Genomic DNA, 11,536 nt, shown 5'->3' on the forward strand with positions numbered 1-11,536 from the left:
ACTAGCACGTCCTCCATGTTGTCTCGTGGGTATGTAATCACACGATCAGCCAATTGTAGAGACATGTAGGTGGGCTTCGGATCAGGCAAATTCAGCTTTTTAAAGATAGATAACGGCATCCGATTGATGCTTGCTTCCAAATCGCAAAGGCACTTATCAAATGATAACTTGCCAATGGTGCAAGGAATGGTGAAGCTACATGGATCCTTAAGCTTTGGAGGTAACTTTTGTTGCAGAACAGCACTGTACTCTTCCATCAGAGCAACGGTACCAAGATCATCCAATTTCACCTTCCTCGAAAGAATACCTTTCATTAATTTTGCATAACTAGGTATTTGCTTCAGAGCCTCAGCGAAAGGTATGTTAATGTGAAGTTTCTTGAACACCTCCAGAAACATACCAAATTGCTTGTCTAGCTTTTGTTTTTGCAATCGCTGAGGAAAATGTGGTGGAGGATAGAGTTGTTTCTCCCCTGTATTACCCTCAGGTAGAGTGTGTTCGATAGTAGTCTTCCTTGATTCCCCCTCTTTATCCTTTTGCATTCCTTCTTCATCTACAACTTCAACTTCTCTATCTTTTGCTTTTTCAGCATCAACAACTTTTCCAGACCTAAAGGTGACAGCTTTGACCTGCTCTTTAGCTTCCTTCCTTCCTGGCACTTCAGTATCGCTGGGAAGTGTTCCAGATTGATGATTGAGCAAGGCATTGGCTATTTGTCCAATTTGATTTTCCAAGGTCTTGATAGAAACAACCTGACTTTTGCACAACAACTTTGACTCCTCAAAATCAGCACTAGAAGATGGAGCAGCACCTCCTTGTTGAGGATATAATTGCCTTTGAGCAAATTGTTGAGGTTGCTGGAATCCAGGTGGATTAAACTGTTTACTTGTAGCTTGCTAATATGGTTGCTGAACAACATTCTGATTATTGCTCCAGCTGAAATTGGGATGATTTCTGTTGTTAGGATGATAAGTAGCGGGCACAGGCTGCTGCGATCTCTGAAAATTGTTTACATACTGAACAGATTCATTAACAAGAGAACACTGATCCGTAGCATGAGAGCCTACACAAAGCTCACAGACACTAGCTATTTGATTTACTCCATAGTTGGCTAAATAATACATGCTACCTTCCCAGGCATCATCCTTTGAGTTGGATTTTGATACTCGTTTGCAACCATAGTTTCAATGAGATTATAGGCCTCAGTATAGCTTTTGGCCCACAAGGCGCCTCCAGAAGCTGCATCGAGCATGGGCCGAGATTGGTCCCCCAAACCATTGTACAAACCAGTGATCACCATCTAGTCAGGCATACCATGATGTGGACACTTTCTCAACATCTCCTTGTAGCGCTCCCAAGCTTCGCACATAAATTCTCCTTGTTGTTGTGCAAACTGAGTAAGAGCACTCCTCATAGTTGTAGTTTTGGCCATTGGATAGAACTTCACCAAAAAATTTTGCGCAAGATCTTCCCAATTAGTGATGGACCCAGCTGGTAAAGAATGTAACCAGTCCTTAGCTTTGTTCCTCAGAGAAAATGGGAAAAGTCTCAGCTTGATAGCCTCAACAGTAACACCATTATATTTGAAAGTACTACAAATCTCGACAAAATTATTGATATGCCTGTTGGGATCTTCAGTCGCAGCACCTCCGAAAGAAACAGAATTCTGCACCATCTGAATAGTGCCCGGCTTGATTTCAAAAGTATTGGCCTGAATAGCCGGATGAATGATGCTTGACTGAATGTCATCAATTTTAGGCCCAGAAAAGTCCATAAGAACTGGATCAGTTTGAACTACACGATCACCCATTATTTCAGGTTCTTTCTTTTCACTCTCTTTATCTGAATCTTCAAAAACTATCTTCTCCGGAAAGTCAAGAGCTGTATCTATCTCCTCGGCTTTATCCATATTTCTCTTGCGAGTGCGAGAACGTGTTTGCATAAACGCTCGCTAGAGTACCTGAAACACAACCGAAAGCAGTAAGTAACAAGTCTTAATCAATGAATCCTAATGACCACTGATGGCAAGTACATAAACTAAACAAATTAACACCGAGTCCCCAGCAGCGGCACCAAAAACTTGTTAGGCACAAAGCATGTGCTAAATAAATCACGCAAGTATACGCGTTCACAAGTAATATAGAATGATTTCTAGTTTGTTCCCACAGAGACTCTGATTAATTATATCTAATTAACACTTACTCACCAATGTATGATTATTCTTCAATGTCAAGACAATAACAAATAAGGTTGGTTGAATAATAATTACTACGAGAATTAAACACTTGAATTAACAATATTAAACACACATGAGATCCTGACTTCATTACTACTTCATTCAATAGTTATTGTTATTACCCTTAGCATGTAATGGTGATGATATTAATCGAACAACAGGAAACTGATAAACGCCAATTTTCGTTATACGAATACCATTCAACCAAGCATCCACAATTAAGATAGAAGTTGAAAAGGCATCAATTATGTTGAGACCCTATATGTCTACAGAATTTGACAACATAACGATTTAAGCGCAAGTTATTCATGATGATTACACAAGGCAAGTAAAACGGTTAGAGTTACCCACTAATCATGCATACAATACATGAACCTATGCTAGCATGGCAAGTTCTAAATCTCAAGATTCACTGTCGCTTTACGAGAAATTAACAAGCTATCTTACATGTTCGCGACACACATAAGACGAATAAGCACAACCTATGCTAGATATCATACAATCACCAAATACCAAGGTATTAAACAATTAACTAAAGAAATCTATAGTAAATCCGCTAGGATCCCATGATCACGATTAGCCCATAATAGAACTCATCATCACCATGGGTTCATATGAAAGCATGATAATAACACAACGATATAAACTAATAAAAATACTTAATAAATAATGAAGTACGTCACAAGAGTATTAAGGTTCAAAGTATAAAGAAAACTAGCATCCACTGTTACAACGAATTAAAAGAATCACAAGATAAACGTATGCTTCCTCTTCTTCGTTGTTGGGGTGCTAAAACAGTCTTCTCGATCTACTTGCCTTCGCTCTCGATTATCTCCTCTATTCTCTAGAAAACGTCTTCCCATAAGGTTTATATAATAACCCAAGAGAACCAGCGCTAACAGAAGCCCAATCATACTCGAATTATAAAATCCAGATTCTAATTTTCCGCACACAGGTAGCCGCACGCATCCTCCACGGGGGCGCCTGCTAGCAGGCGGTCGCCTACTCCCATCAGGCGGGCGCCTGTAACCTTTCTGGAAAAATCCTTGGTTTGCTTCTGTTTTTGCTGATTTCTTCGCTCATCATCCCTAGACTGATCCCAAGCATTTCCTTAAACTTATTTTGATGAAATCCATCTATCTAAGCAAGTTATACCCTGAAATGCAAAAACACTCGAAAACGCGTCAAATACACAAAATACTCGAGTTCAAAACACCAATTTAAGCCGTTATGAGACGCTCTAAGTGGTATAAAATGCCACTTATCAATTGGCATTAATTGAAGATAGACAGTGTATGAAGCATAGGAATCTGAAGAATTGAAGACATGGTATAAACAGAGGCTAAAGAAGACAGCTGCGGTCTTGAAGTTATACTCACTGACAGGAGCTCATTTATATGTTCAAGCGTCGGTGAAGAATAGTGAATGAAGTGTTCAAGATTGTAGTAACAATGAAGACGCTGTTTAAAGTACCCAAAAGGATTCCAGTGAAAGTACAATTGTTTGTTGACGGTCAGTGTTAGAAGCAATGGATATCCAACCAATCTGTATCAACTCAGAAACATAAGACAAATTGAATTAGGTTCTCTCAATGCTAGTTGTTTGTGAACCAGACCAGTGCACCAAACATCAGTATACAAGAAGGGATTTAAATTCAATTACGGAAGAAAGTGTTGATACAGTGAAGAATGGCAAAACAGAAGCAAAATATTCTAAAGCAGAAGACTCTACACTTTGGTCTCCATAGAAGTGTAAGGACCACTACAAGTAATCTCTGTGGTCACAATAGAGAATTACTCTAAGGCAACACACTGGTTGCCATAGAGATTTCCTCTAAGGCACCACAGTGGTCTCCATAGAAAATCACTCTAAGGCACCATAGTGGTCGCTATAGAGAATCACTCTAAGGCACCAGTGGTCGTCATAGAGCATCTACTGGTTGCCACAGAGCAATACAGATATTGGTCGTCAGAGCAACAGATGCTGGTCGCCATAGAGAATCTACTGGTTGTCATAGAGCAACACAGATGCTACACTACAAGAAAAAGTTAAATAGACATCATAAATTAGACATCGGTTACAAGTGTTACTGATGTTAAAAGATGCAATAACATCACCCAGCACTAATTTGATGTCTTTGTTGTTTTAAGATATCAGTTATTATAGAACCGATATCTAAAATTACCTTTTTTTAACTGGCGCCCACTTCACTATATTCCCTCCCCCAGTCAAAATTTCCCCCTTATTCCAAAATTTTACCTTGACTTAGAAAATATGTTCCCCCCATTTATTTCTTCTCTTTCATCTAATAACTAAAAAATAAAATTAAACTCTCTCAATCACCTCTCTCCCATTTCTGACCTCTCTCTCTCTCGAATCTCCACTTTGTATACTCTCCACACCTCTGTCCGCTCTCTCTCTCTCCTCCCGCATCTCACCTCTCTCTCCATCTCCGCTCTGTACTCTTACTCTCCATCTCCGCGTTGGTTCTCTCCTCCCGCATCTCACCTCTCTCTCCATCTCCGCTCTTTACTCTTACTCTCCATCTCCGCGTTGGTTAAGATAAGCTTGGTAAGATTTTCTTCTTAGAAACTTGAATGGTAAGGTTGAATGTAACTGGTCTTGAAGTCTTAATTGAGATAAACTTTGTAAATTGGGGGTTTTCTTTAATTAAAACCCTAATTTTTTAAATTGGGGTTTTTCTTAAATTAAAATCCTAATTATTTCTATGTACTACAGTTAATTCAATGTATTTTTAAGTTACTAATTCATTTGAATTTATTGTCCAGGGGACCTTTATTGCATACAGTTGTGGATTCAAATATTTATGTATGGATTTGAATTTAAATATTTATAATATTTTTGGACTGGAATATTTTGAATGTGTTTGTATGTTATGTATGCTCTGTTATTTATATTTATTTGATTTATGTTTATGTGTTTAAATGGAATTTAGAATTCAGAAGGGGAGGATGTTGAAGTTGTGATTCTAAGAAATGAGGTGTAGTTTCTTATTTGTAACTAAGAGTTATTTTTGCTTAAGATAATCTATAACAATTACTTACGGTGTATTTGGTTTTATATTTACAAGATGTCTAAACACTTTCTTGTTATGTTTTTACAGGAAAGAAGGAAACATATGCCTTGTTTATGTGAGGCACTAGTGAGCTCTCCTTTAAGAATATGATTTTAGCGAAACCTGGTAAATCGTTATTGTTTACATCATTATATGCTAAACTTTATCTACTATGACAGAAAGTGCTATAGAAGTTGCCCATGCTACCGCTAACAGATGGACAGGTTCAAGTCTTTTGAGTGTATTCGATTATATTGAGTTCTCTTTTTCTTCCTGTGGAAAATAAATGTGAATCTTGTTATATTATTTCGTCCTTGCTATCACATTTACAAACATTTAACAGATAACATATTCACACTGCTACAATGGTGTTCAAATAATTTTCCTCAGGCTAAAGAGCAGCTGGAGCACTTGTACGAGGAGGTACTTCTAGTTATACAGCAGATTGCATAGAGTACACGCTGATCGCAATCACAAGTAGTGTGAAATTTTCCAATTTTTAATGCATAATGGTTTAATATTATCAAATGTCAAGCAAGAAGCTGTTTTTTTTTTGCAAAAAAATATGATATATGTAACGACCGGGAAATTTACGTTGTATTATATCATATTTATAATAAAATATTTGTATTAATATGTCATTTATATGTGATTAAATGTGTTGAGTCATTAAACCTTAACTGCCACGTGTTACGTGTTATCTGTTTTGATCCAAACGTATTTTGGATATTTATTGAGTGTTTTATTGTAAGTTAGATATCTTATATCAAAACACGTACAGCTCAAAACCATGTTTTAAAAGCCCGTATTTCAACAAAATCATTGGCCCTATTTTGCCAAAAATGCCCTATACCATATCGCTATTCTGAACCCCTAGACGTTTTACAAATTGACCTTTTTCGCGAAAAACGACTTTTTCGGGCCCCTTCGGGTACCAAAAACCCCACAAAAATCACATTTTTATTTTTATATGATCATGAAATTATCATATATCATTTTTCTTTGTATTTTTGTAATATTCATAATTTTTGGGAATTTTTGACATTAATTTTGTATTTATTGGATATTTAAAAATTCAATATTAATACCCAAAAGTTGAATTTGAAGGTGATTCAGGAACCCAAATCGTTCATGTAAGTATTCGTTTTGAAGCCCAAGAATCGTAGTTTCTGATTATGCAATTAATTTTAGTATTTGATTTCTGGATTTTAATTTCATTTTTCGGGTCTAATTTCTTGAATTCGTGTTTTGATAATGGCTGCTTGTTTGATGTTATTGTTGCTGGAAACGATTAGATCGTCAAAAACCGAGTCGAACGGCATCGGTTTCGTAGTGTTTGGTTGTGGTTTGCGTGCTCGTATGCTCGACAGGGAAGGAGGACGAAGGGAGGCCTGGGAACGAAGGAGCATGGTCTGTATTGTTGTGCATCAGAAACGGGGAAGAAACGAACTCGAATCACGACGTTTGGCCGTGTTTTTCGTCTCGCCGGAAACTGTCGCCGTCGCCGGATTCTGGGACGGTGACGGCTGTTCTTCGCGACCCGGGTTCGACCCGGTTTGCAACCCGGTTTCGACCCGGGTTCGATCCTAAAAACCCAAACCCTAATTTTGTTTTTGTGTTTCTGATTAATTAATTATTTATTTATATTTTTAGTATATTAAAAATCAGTTTTTAATAATTCTAAAAATCCAATAAATATTAGATTTAAATTCTGAAAAATAATATTATTAATTTCTGAATTATTTTATTAATTTATAAATTTGAATTTAATTATTTAATTAATTATTTAATTATTTATCTAATTATTTATTAGTTATCTAATTAATTACTAATTAGGTAATTAATTAATAATTAGGTAATTAATTAATAAAAAAGGATTAAAAATAATTAAATAATATGATTAATAATTCGATAATTAGTTAATATTACGAATAGTGATTCGATAATGAGAATTATTATTCGAGCGTTAGTTATTCGAATAATATTGCATTAATTGTTCGTATCGTATAATTAAACACGGATAATTAATTGATTAACGAATCGTTTAAATTCCAATAATAATATATTAGTTCGGTAGTATTCGAGAATAGTGTGTAGCTCGTATTTATACGAGTGATTAATCGTTGACTTGGTTTATAATTCGAGTAATTCGTAGTTATTCGAAAAATAGCGTTCAGTTAATTAAATCGATTGATTATTTGTAAATAATCGATCTAATCAAATAAATAACGATGAGTTGTAAATATTTGTAATAAATTGTGATTAATCCTAATAATTAGGGATTAATTATTTTAAATTAGTAAATAATTATCTATTAATTATTTATTAGTTATTTATTTATTAAATATTTAAAAAGTGATTATTTATTTCGATAATTAGTCACATAATTTTCGATAAATCATAACTTCTTCATTTTAACTCCAAAAATTATAAAAAAATTATTTTTGACTTTGATTTTTCTTCAATAATTATTTAAAAATTATTTTGGGATTTAAAAATTAGCAATAATTATTTATATTGAATAATAAATTGAATTATCAGTGTTTAATTGATAATAATTCAACCGTTAGTCCGAATTGAGCGAAACGAAAGACAGTTGACTCAGAAAAATGAATTCTTTTCACTAAAAATAATATGAAGACCTAATTTCTTCTCAAAATTAGTTGACTCTATTGATTGTTTGATTATCAGTCGAAATGTGTGTCGAGACGAGTTCGAAAAATTCCGAAAAAATGGAAAATGAATCAGAAGGTGATCAACGGTGCAATCAGCGAGTCTATTTCGATTCTAAAAATTATTTTCACTATAAAAACGATTATGTGCTTATGTGCTTATGTGTATTATGTGGTTAATCGAGTTTTACTTGCTTATATGTAATATTCGAGTTGGTTATAAGCGTATGGGTAGATAGTAGGAACAAAATGAAGTCGATTTAAGGTGCAACCGAAGTACAAAATGAATTAGCCAGTCTATTTTGCTAACAGAAACTAAGCCATCAAGGCAGGTCAAGTAGGGGATAGACGGAAGTGATTTAATTGCAGTAAGTCGCACAGAAAGCAAGTTTCTCCTCTATTCTATTTTTCAGAATAGTGATATTCTCTTCAGATTCTTATTACATTTGCATTATTTAATTCCTTTATTCATATCTCAGTTCGATTCTTGAATTATTCTTTTCATTTGAATTTATTATTCATATTCCAATTGTTACTCACAATTATTGATATATTCTGGTGATTAGAATATATCAAAGTACACTGATTATTCCGGTTGGGACTAGATAACATTACTTTTGGGGATTAAGTTTACTTAATCTTAAGGACCGGGACATAACCGGATCCTTGAGATGGGCCGTAGTGCCTGGGTGCCCGACGGGATCTATATAGTGAGATATAGATCTGCACTGTATCCTCGCTGATCAACAGGATATAGCTGCGAACTTACGTCCAGTTTAGTTCGTTTGCATTCACCAGGAATGGCCTTCTTTCTATTCTTATGAGGTTATATCTTTGCAGATATACCTGGGTTACAGATTCAATTATAATGCTTTAACACTGTTTATATTTTGTGGACTTGTTGAGCAATTTTTGGCTCACCCCTTTTTGTTGTTATTCACCTTATTGTTTCAGTTGAGAAGGAATATAAAACTCGTCAGGACACGAGTGGTAAAGAAGCGGGTCAAGCCTCAAGATTCTCTTATACCCAAGGTGTTGATCCCAATACAGGAAGAAAGCTTTGAGTTGCCCGAGCAGGTGGAGTGTTGATAGATAGTATGTGTGTTTGAATAAAAGCTGAACTTAGTTTAAAATGAGTTAGACAATGGTTCGTAATAAAGAAAGTTTGTGAGATTCTAAATGTTGGTTTGTAATAAAAGTAGTTAGTGGTTCTTGTTTTCATACTTCAACCTAAAATGGTCCTGGTAGTTATTAAGGGGTTTAGTTTCATTTCTTTATTATTTGTTAATAAGCTTGTACAGGTTTGGTGATTAGCTCGTAACCCCCAGACTTATACCTCGGGTCTGGAGGGCGTTACAGTTTGGCATCAAAGTTGTAGGTTTGGTCCCTGAAAACAAGAACATTAGGATTAAGATAGGATAGAGAGATCACATAAGATAGGGATAGTTAGATTAGGAAGAATAGTGTTAGGATTTAGGTCAGATTAGAATAGGGAAATATAAATCTTAGAATTGTTTAATGACCTTTTCTTTTCTTTGGTATATTATAAGATGGCTTCTTCGTCAGAGCGGACTGAGTCAGACCCAGCACTAGCCCCAGCATCAGTGCAGATTTTTCCTCCATTGCCACCACCTCCACCATTACCACCCGGACCGGCACCGGAGATACCACCTTCACTAGAGGTACCAGACTTTGTTGATTATTTCCCTTATTTTGAGCCAGAGATGCCTGACTTTCCACCTTTGGAGTTTCCGATGCTTGATATTCCTGATATGATTGATCTTCCACAGTGGGATGACTTAGAGCCGTAGATTCCAGTACCGCAGCCTGAGATTCCAGATATTCCACAGATGGAGCCAGAGGCAGAGCCACCAGTGTATGCACCTATGGAGCAGCCAGTCTTATTTCCTGCCCCTTTAGCTATTTATGCCCCTGTTCCCGGGGTATATCAGTTTCCCCAGCAGGAGTTTATGGATGAGATAGTAGTCGATGGGCCGTTACCTTCTCGAGGTTCTAGCACGGATCTTAGTGAGCATCATACAGTTACTTATCAGCGTTTTCAGGCGGAGAGAGAGGAGAGGGTTCGATGGCAGAACCAGTGCAAAGAGATCCTTGGATTGTTTGAGACGCAGACAGATGGTCCCGTCCGAGCATTACGATCAGATTACATACTGAGGGAGAGGTTACGTCAGATTCACCAAGTTAGTTCTCAGCAGCTTATGGATCTGAGACAGCAGGATATTAGTGCAGAGACAGCATATCGTAGAGTATTGGGACTTACCGAGGCAGTGCTAGAGGCATTACAGGAGGAGTTGAGTCACGTGCCACCAGGGTTCTGAGTCAGGGACAGATGAGACAGTGACTTTAGAGTATAGATGTATATAGAGGCAGCATAGTATAACCTAGTGAATAGTGTGTATGTGTGTACTAGTAGTTTAACATGTAGTAGGTTTTTGACCTGTAGTAGTAGTATGACTTGTAGCCCCGATGACTTCCAGCGGAGCGAGACTTTTTGTATCTAGCATTTACACCTGAGGCTGGTGTCATATATATAAACTGAACTTTTCAAATTTCTTTTATTTAAATTTCAGTCTTTACAGTTTTACAGCATTTACTTTCACTCTATTGCTTTACAGTTTTTCATACTATAATCCCTGTTAAAAAAATGATGAATGATAAATGAAAAGGACAACCATTTTATTTAACTGCTTACATTTCTAGTTTTTATATTCAGCAACTGTTTTCTTTATATAAATCATGTTATTAATACAGGGTAAATTGTTTTCTTACATACTGTCAATTGTTTATTAAACTGTTAAATAAATATCATCTGTTTTATTATCAGAAGAAGATGGCACCAAAAAGAAAGACTAGGGTTGAGACCTCTAACAACAATTCTGAAGGCCAGACTAATGAGACCATGAACCAAATGTTCCATCTGATGCAACAACAAATGGTAATGATGCAGCAGCAGATGCAGCATCAGCAACAGCAGATACAACAACAAATGTTACAACAACCACCTCGTCCTGAGCCTCAACCTGTTGTTACTTTTAAGCAGTTTCAGTAAGTTAAACCTCCAGAATTTGATGGGTCTACTGATCCTATTAAAGCTACCACCTGGTTAAAAGAAATAGAGAAAGCTTTTATACTAGTGAAGGTAGGTGATGACCAGAAGACTGATTTTGCTAGTTACTTGTTGAAAGGAGAGGCAAATTATTGGTGGGAATCTAAGAAGGCTTTAGAGGGTGAAGATGTTATTATTTGGGATAAGTTTAAAGAGTTATTTTTAGAAAAGCATTTTTCTCGCAACGTAAGGAATCAGATGCAGATAAAGTTTTTAGAGCTAAAATAGGGGAGTATGTCCGTGACAGAATATGAAGTCAAATTCAATGAATTGGATAGGTTTGTTCCGGAACAGGTAGACACTGAAGAGAAACGAGTGCAGAGATTTCAAGAGGGATTACGAACATGGATACGCGGACAAGTTGCAGTTTTTGAATTAACAACATATACCGCTGTAGTCCAGAAATCTTTGATCATCGAAGGGGA

The 11,536-nt window shown here is 36.2% G+C and overlaps 1 non-coding gene across 1 annotated transcript; it reads left to right on the plus strand.

The window, feature by feature from the left end:
* Positions 1-1,310: 1,310 nt before the first annotated feature.
* LOC141683063 (small nucleolar RNA R71) lies at positions 1,311-1,417 on the plus strand. Its single transcript, XR_012560097.1, has one exon. It is a non-coding gene; the product is annotated as a small nucleolar RNA R71 (small nucleolar RNA).
* Positions 1,418-11,536: the final 10,119 nt, after the last annotated feature.

The sequence above is a fragment of the Apium graveolens genome, chromosome 1, assembly GCF_009905375.1.
Source record: "Apium graveolens cultivar Ventura chromosome 1, ASM990537v1, whole genome shotgun sequence".
Classification (NCBI taxonomy): Eukaryota; Viridiplantae; Streptophyta; class Magnoliopsida; order Apiales; family Apiaceae; genus Apium; species Apium graveolens.